This window comes from Empidonax traillii, unplaced genomic scaffold (assembly GCF_003031625.1).
Source record: "Empidonax traillii isolate 1590-97213 ecotype Southwest subspecies unplaced genomic scaffold, ASM303162v1 scaffold249:size1902748, whole genome shotgun sequence".
NCBI classification, from domain to species: domain Eukaryota; kingdom Metazoa; phylum Chordata; class Aves; order Passeriformes; family Tyrannidae; genus Empidonax; species Empidonax traillii.
Genome location: NW_020955442.1, coordinates 430,533 through 435,819, shown reverse-complemented (window position 1 = coordinate 435,819; position 5,287 = coordinate 430,533). Strand labels below are relative to the sequence as shown.

General features: G+C 44.5%; 1 protein-coding gene across 1 annotated transcript in view; it reads left to right on the top strand.

Annotated features, from left to right (window-relative positions):
- The first annotated feature begins 1,170 nt into the window (after positions 1 to 1,170).
- The window catches only part of LOC114059967 (serine/threonine-protein kinase SBK2-like), an 8,698-nt gene continuing 4,581 nt past the window's right edge, over positions 1,171 to 5,287 (top strand). The window contains exon 1 of the mRNA XM_027889052.1: positions 1,171 to 1,248. The gene's annotated coding sequence lies outside the window, so the exon portion shown is untranslated. The remainder of the gene's footprint in view (positions 1,249 to 5,287) is intronic.

The window sequence follows — 5,287 nt, the reverse complement described above, 5'->3', positions numbered from 1 at the left end:
TGTAAGGACTTTGCACACTGAAGGCCTTTCCCAGTCAGTGGAGCATCCTTCAAGAATGGGGATGAATGGGCAGCCTTGAATGGCATAAGACCTTAACATCATCAGCAACACAATTTCACTCCCCACCTCTGAGTGACAAGCCCCTGGCACAATTACCCTCCCTTCAGAGATCAGGTGAGAAAGTTCAGTCTTGTGCTAGAGACCCAGAATACTCATGTTTATGGGGGCTGCTCTGCTCTCTTCTGTTAGACTCTTTCACCTCTCCCAGCGTTCCTCACAACTCTGCGCCCCCAGAGGGAGCACAGAGGCCAAACACTACACGTCCCCTGCATGGCCCTGGCTTTAGGGAAGAAGGCCCGTGCTGTGACACACCTATGTCATGGCTGCATGCATCACTGCTTCAGAGACACAATCTGATCCATTTCCTCAAGAGATAAAAAGCAATGCTTAAGAGCCAAGTCCTAGGACCTTCATGGTTTCTGTGCAGCTAGGAGCTGCTTTCAACTCTATACTCAAACGGAAGAAAGAGGACCTTGGCACAGGAGTATAGTCTGAGCAGAAGTACTGAGAAAAGGTGAAAAGCTTGCAAGTCATTGTAGTCACCATTAATAATTTCAGCTCTGTACTGGTACTACTGGTGTGTGTGAGACCCTGACCCTCTGGGGACCATGAAGAGTCCTTGAACCGGTCATGGCTTGTGCCTGCTCTCTGATGCTCAATGACAGTGTGAGTGTTTTTGGTAGTGAAGGGCAAGCACTGGCAGCCCACAGTCATTCTGAGCCCTGCCATCCGGAACGGAGTCTTACCTGGCACAGCCCCAGAGCAAGGACCGTGCACCGGCCCAGGGAGCTGCTTTGCTCCCTCAGCTGTAACAAGAGCCCAAGCTGGAGTGAAGGGCTGAAGAGGGTGGGCCTGTCAAAGGGTCCCTGGGGGCTTATGATGGTATGCCTGGAGCAGAAACAACCTCACCCCGACCCCTGAAACACGTCCACCTCCATAAAGAGGGTAGATGGATAGTGCCCTTCCTCCTCCCCAATCCCGCTCTTTTCTCCCCTGCCAGAGGTCACCTTCAGCAGAGGCAGTGTGCCCCCAGGACCTGTATGGGGAAGGGGCGGAGCGTCACGCTCAGCCCTGTAACGCCTGGCAGCCCCTCCGGCTGCTCGGCGCACACTGAATCCAACCCGCAGGCTGCAGCGAGGGAAGAGAGGCAGTCCACGGCCGGCTGGCTGTCCTGCGCTGCTGGAGTAGGTGAGAGGCTTAGTACGGGCTGGAAAGCAGTACAGGAAGAGAAGTTAAGCTGTGGTAGGATGAAGGGGACTGGACAGGCTTCTAAAAGGGCACCCACCCCTCACAAACTAGTTTTGGAGACTTGGTCATAGCATGCCGGCACAATGCAGAGTGCACGCAGTTCGCACATCGGGTTTTATGGTGAGCTCGCTGATGGCTTTGCCCTGAAAGGTTGCTTTGGGTCTTGTTGTGTCGAGTGGGATGGTGACACAGTACTGGCTAGAGGGCTGGGAGGAGAGTGTGATGTGGCTTGGTCCCAGTGATATTGCTGCTGATTTCTGTCCGAGGAGGCGGCTGTGCAGAGACTGCGGTGTGCTGCTTGCTGGGGAGAGGCATAAGGGACTGTCCGGGAGTCTGCTGGGTGTTTCTCCCCTAGAAGATCAATACACAGCTCTGCTATGGGGACAGTCATGCAGTTCTCCACAGTGAGATTAAGTACTGGTTTGCTGACCAGTTTTAGAAGCTCATAAATCTACCAGCAACAAGGCCAGAAGCAAACAGTGCAGTAATCTGTTCTGATCGCTTGCTGTATTAAACGTAGTTTTCACTAGAGTGGACTTACCGGGAAAAAAAGTGAGCTAAAAGTTCCAGAGATGGAAGGATATTCTTCCATACTGTTTGATGAGATTTTTAGGGGTAAATATCCTTTTTCACAAAATCTACACTGCAGTCGAGGTCTGAAATGGTCTCATGTCAGCTTCATCTATTGGCTTTATTATAATGCTTTTACCTAATTGGGAGAGCCCTTTTTAGTGAAACTTTAGTACCCAGAAAGGTACATACAGTTGATAGAGTAACTTCTTCACTATCTATTCGAAAAGCTATAAAGATTACTCCCGTGGAAGTTTCCCAGTAATTTCCAGCCCTGTTATCATTCTCATGGTTCTTCTCTGGTCCTTTTTCTGTCAAACTGGGGACACCAGTGCTAGCTTGCTGAACTGTGGGCTCACTGATGTCATGAAAAAGATAGAAAACATCCAGTAGCTGGTTTTTTGTTGACCTGTTGGCTGGCCTCCAGGAAAGTTACCCAGGCTTTCTTCACATCAGTATATTTTTAACGTTTCAAGAAGCATCATTAAAAAGTAGATAAAGAAGAATACAAAGCAGAGCAAAAGGAGAAAATAAATTTATAATAAAAATACAAATTCCACTGGTGTGTGATATTCTTAATTGAAGTGCAAAAGCTGTTAGCAGGTGGCCAGCTCCTCAGAAATACAGCTTTCCTAACTCAGCTGATTTTCAGAGATTAAATTTCAGACTGTCTCATGGCATTTGTATGAAGGAACCTCTGCAGAAACTGGAGTTCACTGTAAGAGGTATATCATCTCAGAACAGATCTCTTCTTTCTGTCTTAGTCTACGTAGAGCTGAACAGCTGTATCTATTTTTTTTCTGTTTGTTTTGTTTACAGTGAAGCTTATATTCTTAATTTAACATCTGGAAAATGCTAGTTTGCCTCTCCCTGCAGATGCTTCCTTCATCTGTTGCTTTCTGGGCATTCTCTTCAGCAGAGTGAATGCAAAAGTGGAATCTGCAACATCAGTAACCCTTGTACTGTTATCCTCTCAGACTTGTATCTCGATTGTTAAGATGTGTATCTATATCATCATAGATTATTTCTAATATAATAATGGCCAGTCTCTTCACGATCACTCAGTGTCTTAAGGCCTGGAAAGGAAGTGAGACTATACCAGATCTACATTTCTGGTTTTACCTAGCACCCATTAAGCAGCATGAAGAACCTAGATGTGTCTGATTATTTTTTTTTTCTGTCACCCAACCAGTGCCAGACTAAAATCCTGACTTCTTTGGTTGTTTAAAACAAACATGTGTGTGTGCATGTGCAGCATAAGGCAGAGGGTAATTCTAGCTGAATGTGTGACAGGAGGCATTTCCCCTGAGACAGTCAGGGTTTTAACATGGCAAGGGGGTGGAGGGTGGAAAAAATTGTGAGGCTTTAGAGAAGAACCATAAAACAGATCTGAGAGCTGAACAATCTGAGAGCTTGGTTTGACAATTAGACAGAAGGTTATTTGAAGGTACTGAAGGCACTGAACCAATAAGGAGACTGAGAGGTGTCTTGATCATAGAGGTTATCATTCTTAATACAAAACGTGACCACATTTTCTGGAAGCATCTTACCTGTTTTTAAACTAACTGATGTGGCATTGCAGAAACACAGTGTGCCAGATGGTTTGTGAAGCCTAAGTAAGCTGTTGGTTAAATACATAGCCTGAGTTTCAATCTGTGCTCTGATAGTTTCACTCAACCTAATTAATTGAAAATATGTTCTCATAGGTGGTCGTACCTCTGATCACAGTGCATATAAATCCTACAAGAGTCCAAAAAAATTTAACAGGTATTAAAAACTTCTTTTTTCTATCTGAGAAACTTCAGCAGCTGGCTAGATAAATTCAGATTAGGCTCTCATATAAATATGTAACAGCAATAATGTTCACACTAGCATTTATAATTGACCAATTGCCTTTGGATCAAGCTTGAATGACTTTTTGTAAGAGATGCCCCAAATGCTGTTTGTCATTTGGATTGGGTTAAAGCTCTGTAAAAGGGCACACAAGAAAGCAGACCCGACATGCCATATGCTGAAGGCCATTTTTATGAGAGCATCTTTGATATGAGAGGCTGAAACAGCTGAAACTCTTCAGCTTGAAAAACAGAATGCTCAGAGGGGATCTTATTGGTGTATATAAATACCTAATGAAAGGGAATGAAGAAAAGTGAGCCACTCCTCCTAGTAGTGATCACCGACAGGAGTCTCCATCTGTGGAGATAGTGAAAACCTGGCTGAACATCTTCCTAGGCAATTTGCTTCAGTTGCTGATGCTTTATCAGGGAAGTCAGATCAGGTGATCTCAAGAGGTCTCTTCCATCCTAAATACCTCTGTGATTGTCATCATAGCTCTTTCTCTGTTATACAGAGATTACACTGGTTTTGGCTGTCGACATGTATGAAGTGTTTTTCTGCACTAAGTATATTAATAATTTGGGTTGAAGAACCAGAATAGCATTATTTAGACCAAGACACTGTATCTCCATAGGCTCATCCTCAGCTTCTCAGGTGTCTCAGAACCATCTCAAGATGGTGTAAAGGATATGAGTTTTTTGCTGCTGTAATTAGAGATTCTTTTGAGGAATTAGAGTTTCTCACAGTCAACAGCCTGGAAACAGGACCTCTAGCAGGGATGAAACACAAAAAGGATAGGGGAGGAAAGAAAAGTTTTGAATAGGGCTTTGCCTGCTGCTTTCAATACAGCAGAGCCAAATGGTGCATGCATCCTGGCCAGAGCCCTGGTGATCTCCTCCTCAGTGCTTGTCACTCTGCAAAGGATACTTCAGAAGGTATCAGAGGTAGGTGCAGAGCACCCAGGCACACTCTAATCAGTTGTGGTCCATATTTGGCCCTCACTTATCTTCCTAGCTAATGGCAATGGCATCTCAGAAAAGGACCTGACAGCTGTGGTTATTTCCTCAAGTATGGACTGTGTCTTGTAATTAATGTCTTCAAGGGCAGCAAGGACCAAAGACTGCAAACTGTTCTGGGGTGACTGCAGCTGGGGCTTCATTTATATGGAGCCCTGATCAGACATGCAGGTCACAGGCCCTCAAGAAACTCTACCCACATATTATATGGCTGATCTGTTTTTCCAAGCTGGCTGTTCCACTAAGGCTCTACTCCATACCCAGACCATTTGCCCTCCCATGCCAGAGGGGCAAAGAATGGAGGTATGGATCTGTGACAACTATATTGCAGTTTACTTGAATTGTGGAGTAGGACACAAGAGTTTTACAGATTTTTTTTTTTTTAATTGACAAAGCTTATGGACTGAAATGTTTTGACTCCAAAAGCTGAAGACAGAAATAAGAATATATAGGAAAGCATATCTTCCCATTCATGAAAGCAAGTTTTCACATAGTAGATAGAAGAGACGTAATGAATCATATGAAATAGATGAATCATGTTATAAATAATTGAATGTAAA